Source organism: Ostrinia furnacalis, unplaced genomic scaffold (genome assembly GCF_004193835.3).
Source record: "Ostrinia furnacalis isolate ACB-3 unplaced genomic scaffold, ASM419383v2 OfSCF2163, whole genome shotgun sequence".
NCBI classification, from domain to species: Eukaryota; Metazoa; Arthropoda; class Insecta; order Lepidoptera; family Crambidae; genus Ostrinia; species Ostrinia furnacalis.
This window is the reverse complement of record NW_021132402.1, coordinates 494,990-507,862: the sequence shown is the minus strand read 5'-3', so window position 1 is coordinate 507,862 and position 12,873 is coordinate 494,990. Positions and strand designations below refer to the sequence as shown.

Sequence of the window (12,873 nt, the reverse complement as noted above, 5' to 3'; positions counted from 1 at the left end):
CAAGGGGAAAGAAATTGGATTTTCAAATTGTTTACCCCGTCTGAGAATCGCTCTAGAGCCTTCGGTTTAAACAAGCTGGACTCTTTAACCACCGGACCAAGGAGTTGTTCGAATGGAGGCGGTACAGCGCTTTGGGTAACAGTATTAAGGCGGGACGTAAGTCTGTACAGGCAGTCAAACATTTCCAGCAGTGTAGTCTAGATTAAATACTAGGTACTGGAAAAAATCATCATAAGCCAATTTAGCAGGCGAATGATGACAAGACGAATACGGTATATGTACTCGTATAATTAATCGCTTGCTTTCAAACAATTAATTTGTTTATCTGAACAAGTAAACAAGCATTGTGTTATTGACATGCTCGTCGCTGCAGCATTCGTTCGCGACGGAACAGGAAAAAAGAATTTGGACGGGATCAAAAAGGTAGCAATTACAGGTCCACTTTGTGCCCCTGTTGTCGAAACAAACAACTTATTTTGGGCACAAAGAATCCATGAATTTATAATGCGGAGGAAATTAGCTTTTTCCTCGGCGATGGCCGCCATGTTAGCTGGCCTGCGTACTGGCTTTTAGTAGCCGCTGCTGGAAACAAATTTGACGGTAGTAGAAGAAACCTTTTGCTTCAGTGGCGACTAATATAATCGCCTTTTAATCTTATTCTTATACGACAACGAAAGGTCCTGGATTGTTTTTAAGACATGCTATAGTAAGTTAGAAGAGCATAAGTATAAATATAAGACGCAGACGAAGAATATAAGAGTATTCAAAACAAAGAAAATCTAAGAGTGATTAATTGGTCGTGTGAAATTCATTTTAAAAAAATCCTTATTAATACATAACAAATCAACTTCTCGACTTTCCCATTACAATGTGAGGCTAAGTAGCAAGTTTTCCCGACGCGCCAGCATGCGGCGGCGACGGCGCGCTAAAAGCGATGTCTTGTCGCGCGGCCGCAAACCGCGCAGTTACATACAGCCGACTTCGGAGTGCATTCTGTTGTGGAGCGTGTCGCGCGTAGCTCGCGCGGGCCCGTCAATAATAAATGCCGGGACAAGTTATCCGGCTATCGGCGCCTTAACCGCAACCTTAACTGCGTTAGCGCTGGTGGTCCAAGATTGCAATGTCTTCACTAGTTTTATTAAAATTTTGTGCTGCCAAAACACGATGGCAAAGAAAAACTCTAGTTCACCAATTGGCTAAATAATACAATAAAAATATACAAATATTTTTATAACAGATATTATTTGGTTGCTTTTAATCGGTCGGTACAAAATTCATAATTATCTAATTCTGTTACTAACCATTATATCATTATCGAGCACTTACTCCTATGTAACAAGCCATACTCATGTAATGTAACTTTTGGCGCTGTGGACAATAACCAAGGTTTATTCTAAAGTAACATTGACTTTACGATCAAGAAGCATAAATTCCCAAAAATATAAAGCTACTCGTATTTAATGTTGCAAACGTCCATTGTTTTTGCCACAATAGTTTTTACTAAATAGTCGATAAATGTAACCAAAGCAGAGGCCGCATTATTTAGTTTCAAGGAAAACGACTTCGAATCTAAATGAAAATCTCGATTCGTTTCAACCATTCTACTAAAATATAACCCTTCTTTAGTTAGAAATAAGCGAGCGATTCTCTGAAACAAGACCTTTTACTATGTAGCATTCACGACAAACCATTAAAATGTTAATAAACCTACCTTCATCAATAAAAGATGTCTCGCGCGGAATGGGGTCAATCCTAGCACTAACCTCTACCTCGTAGAGATGAAGTGGTAAACAGCGTCACGGTGAAATGATTAATGATCAGAATTAGCGCCCTCCCGCGGCCCGGCGGCGACTGCAGCGCGCTGCAGCGCATTTATCTCACAAATGCACCGTTTAATTCACTGCACGACCAGTGGGGGACCGATTCTGGTGACAATAGACTATTAAAAGCTACTGAAACACCTGTACGCCTAAATTGTGGCTCCATTATTGTTTTGAAACTCTTTATTTTGGTGTAACGTTCATTAAAGTGTACTGTCTGTATGATAATTTTACAAATTTTTAAACGGTTTTATTTAGCTTCCCATGTTTATTTCTAATCTTTAATAATTAAAATGCAGATTTTAATCAAATTCCTGATTTCCATATTTTTATAACTCTGTATTTTATTATGTATGTCGACAAGCAGGTATTATGTCATCTATCTATACTGTATCAAATTCTAAATAAAAATCTTTTAATTATACCTGGCGGATATTTGGGAACTCAGATAATTACCTACAACAAACAGGAATTATTAGAGTCACATCTGACTGTGATATTGACTGTTATTTTTTACCTCTTAGTTATCTAAGTTGTCGTTCCTCTTGTAATATCATTCTTTATACCTTCATCAACATTTTAAGCATTCATCCTGTTCTCATTAAATCTCTCATCCCACCCGACATTCAAATTTCGAACAGTAATATTAGTAACGATTCCATAATCGGTCCCTTCCTGGCACGCTATTTACAAGCTCACGGCTTGTACCACATCTCCGCATTCGGGGTCTCTGTCCCCCTCAGCACGATGGAGCAGGACGGACTAACTCGAATATTTGAAACTAGTGCTAATCCCGGAGGGTAGGTGCAAACGATTAATGATTGATTACGGCATTCGAATTCATAGTCTATCCGCAGTTAACCCACAAATTACATACGTCTGGAGTTCTTTGTTTTAATGTGTTGGATGTTTAATACCTACTTTTTTGTGTTATTACAGGTCCTGAATGTGGAATGGAGTTCGTGTTCGAGGAAGGAGTGTGAGTTAAGGTAGGTGCTTTTAATGTTTATTTATTTTTTTGCTTCGATATTTGTTCAGGTTGTGTTTAGTTTTAGGGCGGCTTTTTTAGAAGCGTTCGTTTTGTTTAAGTTTGAAATGCGTAGTCTAATTAATGAATATCATCCAACTTATCAGAAGTTGGATAATATTCAGTCTACAAAACTAAATTTTGATGAGGTAATTGTATAACGAATTCGTAATTTTACATCTCAACTGAATACATTATCTCGAACATTTATGTGGCTGAGCTTCATATAACACGGCTTCCAGTTGATTAAACCGTCTCGCAATAAACTTTCTTTTTTACGTCTTTTCGAAGTTCTTTTCAATAACTCCGCCCTTAAAAGGCATAAAACACTTATTCTTGTATCAATTGAACTCATACAAATCGACTCGCGTACAACCCTTTAAATTTGCTTACATATAGCAGGTAAACGCTTTCGGATTCCTCCGCCGTCGCCGATAACTCCGCCGGCATCCTTGGCGCATGTATAATGTACTCGTGTACAAACACGCCGAACTGAACCGTGACCCCTCGAAATAAAGAATGGGGATGTATCATTCAGCGAGTTAGTTCAAAGGCAAGAGCGCCAGTTTTTCGTGAACAACGGAATTCGATAGTAAAACTTCGGAGGCACCCGTTTATGTAAATTTGCTTTGGCATATTTAAAATTGATGTATTCACGTTTAGTGCCCCCGCCGGCTCGGGTAAGGTTTCTGTATGGCGAAGGAAACAACATTATTTTATAATATTCAAGGGAAAAGTGTTCAAAAGTTATTGGTAATATATTGTATCAGGTTTTGCGTTTTGCATTGTGTTCAAAATGTTTACGACCAAACATTGGTAGGTACGAGTACATGAATTTATTGATGTACCCACTTATAATTGGCTACAATTAATCGTTCTATAAGTCATTGTATGGAGTGAATTTGTATTTCTAGAGATTTATTTATTAACTAGAATATACAAGCCTCGTTTTTGTAATGCTATAGATATTGCTTTGAAATACTTGTTATTTTTAAACTCTTTTCTGGTAACGAATAACAATAACAAAGAGGTACACTCAAAATACAGAGAAAAATGTCGGTCTGTTAATAGAGAGCACGTCAGTACAAATGCTTGGTGGGCCCTGCTTCGTGTCGCTTGATTGCCGCGCATATCTCTTACCGCGATGCTTTGCGGGAACACACGGGACACCGGCTGCGAACTGCCGGAGCGGGAAATAAAACTCTAGAAGTTGCATTATGCTGTTAATATAAAGTGTTCGTAACGCATTAAAAAATACAGGAGGTGTGGTAGTAGTATGTCGTTAAAACCCATCAACAAAATCGTTGTTTCCAAATGATAGAGTATCCCACATACCGTCACCTTCCGACATAACGTTACAATCAAAGTATGAGTTAGGAAGGCACCGCCAGCAAATTATGGCAAATTGAAAAAATTACATACATACCTACCACTAGGATCACTTAGGCTGGGTTACACCATCTTACTTTGACTTTAAAAACGTCAAAACTCTGTTAAACTCCATACAAAAAGCACCGGCTTTTGTTATAGTTACGGTTAAAGTAAGTTGGTGCAACTCAGCCTTAAGCGTTGCCGCTCACAAGACGCCTCGTGTGTCGCAAAACAGCAACGCGGAAACAGCAAATGATGACATTAGTATCTGCCACGCAAGTGGGGCGCTGGGGCGCCGGGCCCGCGCGCTGTCCCCGCGCCGCTTATTAACTCGCTCACTCAGCCTTATTACGCGAGTCTTCATCCGAGGCTCGAGCCCTGACATTGTCTCAAGGTTGGATTATTTTCCTCGTCGTTGAATATTAAAATTTATAAAAGCCAAGGGAAATGTTTGAGAAACATGGGTCTCCTGAAATAACAAAAGCAATAAATTTTGTTTCATTTTTATCTGGGTAACCAAACAATTATACTTACATAACCACCATTTAAAATTATAGGGCGACGGGCACAATGAGAATTAAAATCTATGCAAAGAGCACTATCGGAACTGCAATATAAAAGAATAGCAGATTCGATAGTGATCGTTGCGGCAACAAATTCTTTAAGGTTCCCTATAGACTTTTCTATGCTGTTTTTCTAAAATTTGTAAAATTAGCTCCTTATTCTTATTCTTATCGCATGTTAGCACTTTAAAAAAAATATTTTGATAGGTATTACAAGATCAACAAAGTCACAAATCGTAGGCATAATACGAATTCCTACATGTTTCTTGGATATTTTAAGCTTCAAGACAGTTGTCACACGCAAACACTTAAAAATTCGTACGTGTTGCAACTCAATGAGACTGCAGATAACGTTTCAAACTAAGGATGTGCCAGATCTATTTACTCCGTCTTCGGCCCAAAGACAAATAGTGGCCAAGATAAACCTCCCCAACCGATACTATGCCCAGCCGGCACGCCCGGCTCTCCCGGCACGCGCCCGCAAGTTGCCGGCGAGTTGCCGGCGCAAACACGTCTCGGAGGCAGGAATGTTTGGGCGCTGCCGCTGCTTGATTTTGTATTCGCAATTGCTGTTGATCTGTTTCACTTTGTGTCTGAGTGTCTGCGTTTAGAAATGGTTTGGCCTGCTCAGCTGTATTGTAGTCATAGCATTATAGGATTTTGTCAATACACTTTAAAAACCACTTTAAACCCCTCCTTTATGTTTTGTTGCCATCATTTAGGTTTTTTTTTAAGTATTACATTTTGGAAATTCAAAATAGATCATTTAGCTCATTTCACATTTTGAAACGATACTTAACTACAGTATTTATTTTTATTTAAGCACCTTTATTTTATTGTACAATATTATCGCCACTACACATGGATAAGTTCAGATAAAAAATCAGAGCTGATTGTTTCGGTGTTATCATTTTTACATTGTGATATCGGGCGTATACTCGTAGGTAGCAATACAAACACGCGTCCGTCTGTCACAACAGCCGATAACGACCGATGGAAAGCAAACAGTGACGAAGCACACCACACGCAGGTCCAATAAGTTTACTCTCATACGAGTATATCTGTCCTAGTCTCCTCAATTATACATTAAATTAAACATCTCAACAATATTAATATTATGTTTGTACGCTTTGGAGCTCACGGGTCAAAAGTGGCCCGGTCCTTTATAATAAGGCTCATTATGAGAATTGTTTGCAAGCCGGTGACAAAAAGTTAATTTTTGAAAAATTAAAATAATTCAGTACCTACGTTTACAATAGCTAATAAACTTCTGGTTTAAAACAATGTTAAATAAAATTTATTTTTTGCCTTAATTTTTATTTATTTTAGATCTATTTAACCATTTATAAAAATCAAAAGTAATAATTTTCCCCTGGCCTACTGCACGTAACTTAGCTGTATTGGCACGTGACAGACGGACCGATTGAAAATAATGCCGCTTGTTTAATATTAATTAAACAACATGGACACGAGAAAGAATAATAAATAAACGAATATTGGGGTAAAAATTATTTAATTTGCAAATAATGTAAAGTGATTTTGATGTGTGGAAATTTGCCGTTCTTTGGCTTTTATAAGGTTTATTTGCTTAACCCATGCGTTGGTCTAATATCTAAGGCTCCGGGATCAGATGCCTCAGTTTAGAAAGTTTCGGAACGAAAATTCTGCAATACGCTGCAGTCTTGACGGGTGTCTGGCATCCGGCCTGAGACAGGGTCAGGGATGAACGTTTTTGAGTCTCGACAGCGGACATTTTAGTGAGATATGAGTATTGACTAATATCAGTTATACAGTCTTCTAGTGGTTAGATGTAAGTCATTATCTATTTATGTTATCTGTGATAAACTGTGAAAACTCATCTAGTTATCACTGAAAGGAAAAATATATTTGCTTTTCTTAGTCATGGCAAATCCAAAATTAAGATTTAAAATTCATAAAAAAAATTAAATTAAAATTAAAATAAAAATTTTGTAAGTAAATGTGACGTTACAATGTTCATAAGTTCGTATTGCAATTGATTACTAAAGGGATCAAAAATATGCCCCGGGTGAGGATCGAACTCGCGACCTTAAGATTATGAGACTTACGCGCTGCCTGCTGCGCCACCGAGTCGGGTGCTGCGCTGATTGAATGTATGTTTCTGTATTTTGTGACTATTCATTGCCCTAAACTGAACCGTTGAAATCAAATCAATAAATTAGATATTTAAAACTTTTTTGTACAAAAATATTAAATGATCCTACTAATCTAGGCATGGCATTCTTGATTGACTCAATTATTGAATCTGAGCAACTATTAACCACTTTCAGACGAAATCAACTAATTTGAGTTAGAAGTAGAAAGTCAGAAGCATAATAGGACTTTCGTTAAAATAGATGAATATTTGATAATTCGCGATCACAGAATGCAAAACCAATCGTCATCATTGGGGATCGATAACTCAAAATATTTTATGTAATGTATATTTGGCACATAAATCAACAAGTGCACGTTATCAATAAGCAAAGCACTCAACTACCAACTCGATAAGCATCAAGTGAAGTGTCTGTTACTAAATTTGTTACATAGTAGGTACCTAGGGACCAAATTCAATTGAAAGGATGACGGGAACAAGACCTAACCACTTTTCTATAGTTTTTTGTTTCATGTTTCTGCTAGCAGGCTAGATATTCTGAGTTACAACGTAAATAGATAAACAGAAAGACGGACTTGGCGTTACTATTATTTTTTTGCGGAGTTACGGGGAAGCTTCTGCATACTCATCCAAAAATATACCTTGCTTGACACAATTTAAGATAAAAAGAAAAAAAGTAAGTAACAAGCTTATTCACCGCCATCAACACCCGCCTCGGTGGCGCAGTAGGCAGCGCGTAAGTCTCATAATCTTAAGGTCGTGAGTTCGATCCTCACCCGGGGCATAATTTTTATCTCTTCTAAATGGCATGATCAAAATGATTTTAAAGTTATGCCATCATTGTTATTGAACCGATTTGGTGTCTTGCAAGTTGTTATCGATATAATTAATATAATGAAACGAAATGATATTTTACTTCATTTTAAAACATCGTTTTAATCATACATTCTTTTTGCTATTTTCAGACGTTTTTTCTTTGTAAATATTCTTCTGCCTTTTTATTATGTTCTTAGTATACAACACATACGAAGAAAAATATAAATTCAATTCTATTAACAAATATAATAATAAATAATAATAAATACACTTTATTGCACACCAAAGATAAAAAAAATAGAACTAAAAATAGAAAAAAACAGAAATAAAAGGAACACACAAGGTACAACTAGGCGGTCTAAATATAAAAATATTGTGCGGAAAGTCGTATATTATTTAAAAACGTAAGTATTCAGAGATGCTGAAGTATTTTCAGTCTTGTAGTGCTGTCCGAATGAGTAATTGTTATGAAATGATAAAGTTGCAGCTGCATTTACTGGTCAGTCCAGCTCGGGCTGCACCGCCGACGCCGGCAGGGATGCACGTAGCGGAGCCCCGGGGTTATAACGAAACAACGCAATATAGTATCCTTACCTTTATACAGGGTAAAAATGCGTACAGTTGCCAAATTTTTTTGATAAGCTCTACATAACAATGTAACAATATAACTTTATCGTAATTATTTTGAATCGTTGTAGTTTTCAAGAAAAAAATATATAAATTGTAATTCGCGGGTGCCTATCGTAAGTTTTAAAGGCTAAGGCTTATTTTCGCGCACCATAAATTGTCTAATTAGCTTTGCAGTTAACTATGTATGCGTATTTTTCTATGAACGAAGTAAATTATCCACGTAAGTCCATTTTGAAACCACATACAGCGGATAAAAATAATAAATTATGAAAAAAAATGTTGTTTTCTTTACGTAAATCGATTATCTTACTGATCCTGTCTCTCTAGTCGCTCCTGAAAAATTTGGCAACTGTTTGCATTCACCCTGTATATGAACACGTCAAATAGGAAATATGCGGATTTATAGTGTTCAGAAACACAATATACGAAAATAAATAGAGATTCAAAGCTAAGCTAGTATCTCACAGTATACTAGATTCAAAAAGCGCAGTAACTCACTAACTATTCATACACATCAAGTTCTAAATTTAAACTGACACCGCTCTGTCCGTCCGTGAATAAAAAAGCAGTGTCGACTCCAGCTAAATGCCGCGTTGTTTAGGTAGAACGCGTTTTGGCTTGAGCCGTATGAACGTAACTACCTATAGTAAAATATTTGATGACAAAGTAATTATACGTATCTATGATTAAGTTCTTTTTTTCTTCATCATCATCATCATTTCAGCCACAGGACGTCCACTGCTGAACATAGGCCTCCCCCAATGACTTCCACATCGCACGGTTGGTAGCGGCCTGCATCCAGCGCCTTCCCGCTACCTTTATCAGGTCGTCGGTCCACCTTGTGGGTGGACGTCCCACGCTGCGTTTTCCTTTTTTTTTTGCTTTTTTTCTTGATAAAGCTTAATTTTTCTAATAGAACAAAAATGCAATTAAAATCGGTGGAGGTGTTTTCAAGTGATGCTCTGTAATAAATATTGCAATTTATTTTTGTAAGGATAATACTAAGTAAAATAGAGCATAAGTATGGACCAAATAAGGGACAGAAGGGCTTCTATACTAATAAAGATTTTGAAATCGCCATACTGGACCGATTTGACTTCCGCTATGACCCTTATTTTATTTGTTAGGCTAGGTATGATTTGGAAAAAGCTCCTACCCTAAAATCAGTTGTAGATGAAGTCCTAAATCCAAGTGACACCGGTTGGAGCCGTGTGTACAAAAAGTGTTTGTCCCGCTCTTTTTGCAGCCTGGGCCTCGCCGCCCCGCCGCGCTGCGCGAGCCAGAAAAGCTCTCAATTTGCATGTTGGCCGGTGAAACGTGTTAGACGATTAATGTGTTTGTCTATCAGAACTCGACTTCAGATTACTGGCATATTTTACTCAATATACATGCATTTTTCTCAAAATAATTTCCTTGTTACGACGCCAAGGCTACTGAACAAATTATGATGAGAGGAATGAAGAATTAATGAGAATTGGAAATAAATTATAGCCTTTATGTTATTCTGGGCTATAAACAATAATAGTGTAAAGTTTCATCAAAATCCGTTCAGTGATTTTTGCGTGAAAAAACATTTTAACATCAAGACATCTCAAAAATCCATACAAACTATCGCATTTATAATATTAGTAGGAATTAGTAGGATTATCATTCAACATCCTATCTCAATTCCATGCTGAAAATATTTTAGACTAAAATAATAACAAACAAACCTTAGGAAACCGCTCAAAGTTCTCAAGCCAAGAAATTCCGTTTCCCTTGTAAAGCAGACGCAATCGAATAAATTTAGTGTTCCGAACTAAGCACGAGCTATTTCCTCTAAACTAAACTTAACCTAAGTTAGTTGTCGACAAACAGACAGTGTTGATTACACAGCGCGGGCACAGTCGCGCGCAAACATGGTGCGCCGCGTAGCGCGGGCGGGGAGGTTTCCGGCTCCTGGGACCGCAATTAACTGGGACCGCGCTCCCAGTCGATGAATCCATAAAATGTAAATATTTTTCTTCCAGCGACTAGGACCACTAATAGATAACTTAAAAAATATATTATTCAAACCAAAATCGGTACAGTAGGTACTAAAATTTGTGAGTGGTCCCAGTGACCTGAAGAAATTTTTTTTTAATTTCTGCGGATCCGGCGATTGGGACCGCGGTCTTAGTTAATTGCGGTCCCAGTCGCCGGAAAGCTCGGTGCGAGCTCTCGTTGGCTCTTACTACTGACATGCAGGAAACTATCCGACTAATATCTACTTTTTAGTTAAGACCGCTTGACAGAAAATGTTTTTGGACCTCTTTTGAATTCAGATGGTAATACTAAGACGTACTAATTCTCACCTACAAACTAAGATAAATAAGCATTTTTAATTCCCTAGAGTCAATTAATCAATTAAGATCATGCGTGCAAAATTTAAGCCTGGTGGGTAGCGGGTGCTTGTGGTTTTTTGACAGGTTTATTGGGCAACAATCACAAAGTATCAGGTACACCACAAAGGTGTCGTAATTTATCTTGGCCCAATTAGCGCGTCGTCACAATGCGTTCGTTAGCCGCGCGCGTCGCGTGTCGCGCCGGTAATTTCCCGCGCGGCCCATAAATTAACAGCCACCGCCGCAGCCTAGCCAGTTGAGAGGCTGAAACGTTACTTAATATTGTAATACTTTAAAGTAACTAAATGAAAGGCTAAGATGGCAATTGAGGCGCCACTAAACGGGTGTACTTAATATTGGTTCGTAGTTTGGCAAAAACTTAAACACTGAAATCCTTATTCCTGATTTTTTGGATACTTAAAATTTTCGGTTTTATTTCAGAAACTACCTAAAAATAACAATTACGTGTACAAAATAAACTTCAGCAAATTCACTTGCTTCATAAAATACATTCTTTGTATTGTATAATGTAAAGAAAATTTCAGTGGGCGGCATTTGCTGGATTGGTTTTTGGATTGCACAAAATGCTATTATTTGAACAGAACTAAATTTGAATGTGCCGTGCGACTTAACCACTGACAAGTGTATCCTTTTAATAGAAAATGAACTTGCTCTTACACGATCTAAATTGGGCACCGAAATCCCAAAAGGCTTAGAAAGCCGTTGAATATTTTAGCAGAATGGATTTCAAACTGAATGTAGTAGTCTGTGTCCACAGTCCGCTGACGGCGCGAACGTTTGCTCGGCTCTCGACCGCACCTCGCGAGGGCAAAAATAACATTAGTTTTGACAAAGACTGCAAACTTCGCTACTCGGCGCCGGGTCAGTAGAACCAGGGATCTACTTGGTATAATGTGGCATATCCAATTTTATTGACGAAATGCATTGAAGAAAGCTAGATAATTACCTCTATGTTATTAACTTTCGTCTGTAAAGTTTTGCGGTCAACAATTTCCTAAATTAATTAATTTTCTAATTTATTATAGAGTCGCTAGAATTATCAGCATCAAGCTACATAAGTATACATAAAAAAACAACAATTTGGTGTTTTCTTCGGCCATATCTACCTATCATACATACAAACAACTCGTATAATTTGAGGTCATTTTTTTTATTTCTGCCATTCTCTTCTTTCATCTTCTATTAGTATTTCTTTTGACGCTAGTCATTTTTATTGACCATACGTCGATAAAAATCCCATTATTTCGTATTATGTTTCCAGAAGTGTAGTGTTTTGTACTCACACAAACAGCAGTACTATTCGTGGAATATGATATCCTCCAGCACCGGAGGTAAATGCAAACTAAATTGGATGTCTTATGAATATTTCTACTCCCTCCACCCACAGCGCGAACGGAAAATGGCGACGCGTAAACATAATAAACAAATTACAGAATGTGCGTCGGCAGGGCTGACACGTGTATTTTTGCTTAGTTAAATTCAATATCGCGATACGCTGGATACAACACTCCTCTTTCCTAAGCATCCAAAACGTCATCTATCGAACTTCTAGTAAAAATCAAAACAGTCGATCCGACTATGATTACGATTTAAATTAATCTGTTCGTGTATTCTGACCTAGATTTTCAGTAATTTCATAATGTATTTCATCAACATCAAGTATTACTTGTAGACGTGGTCGGCTATGAATGGCTGCTACCACGTTGTATCGTCAATTAATATTTTGTGACGATCCGGACACAGAAGCGGGAAAAAGCCTTGGCTTTTAAAGCTCTTGAGCTTTACTTTCACTTTATATCAGTGTAACTAAAGCAATAAAATAATTTTATATTGAGAGTAGAGAAGCATAAAGCGAATTGCTGAATGAGTACAAACGCACATAGATTTTGCGACATCTTATTGATGAGCAACGAGCAATCGTAACGCTTGAATAAAATAAATGCAGTTGCTTACCGTAAACAATAGACATGTAGACAGCCCTGCCGGCGCATTAGACTTAGGTCTTTCTTCGCCGCGCGCGACGCAACAAAATGCAAACCCCGCGACACGCCGATGCTACGCCACTGAAAACTATCTCTTGCCTCTAGATGTGGCTGAAGCATTTATTGATAACTTTTTTTTATTTCAT

The 12,873-nt window shown here is 37.7% G+C and overlaps 2 non-coding genes across 2 annotated transcripts; one reads left to right on the top strand and one right to left on the bottom strand.

The window, feature by feature from the left end:
* Window positions 1-6,820: 6,820 nt before the first annotated feature.
* On the bottom strand, window positions 6,821-6,893 carry TRNAM-CAU (transfer RNA methionine (anticodon CAU)). The gene has a single exon. It is a non-coding gene; the product is annotated as a tRNA-Met (tRNA).
* Window positions 6,894-7,626: 733 nt separating this feature from the next.
* TRNAM-CAU (transfer RNA methionine (anticodon CAU)) lies at window positions 7,627-7,699 on the top strand. Its single transcript has one exon. It is a non-coding gene; the product is annotated as a tRNA-Met (tRNA).
* The last annotated feature ends 5,174 nt before the right edge of the window (window positions 7,700-12,873 follow it).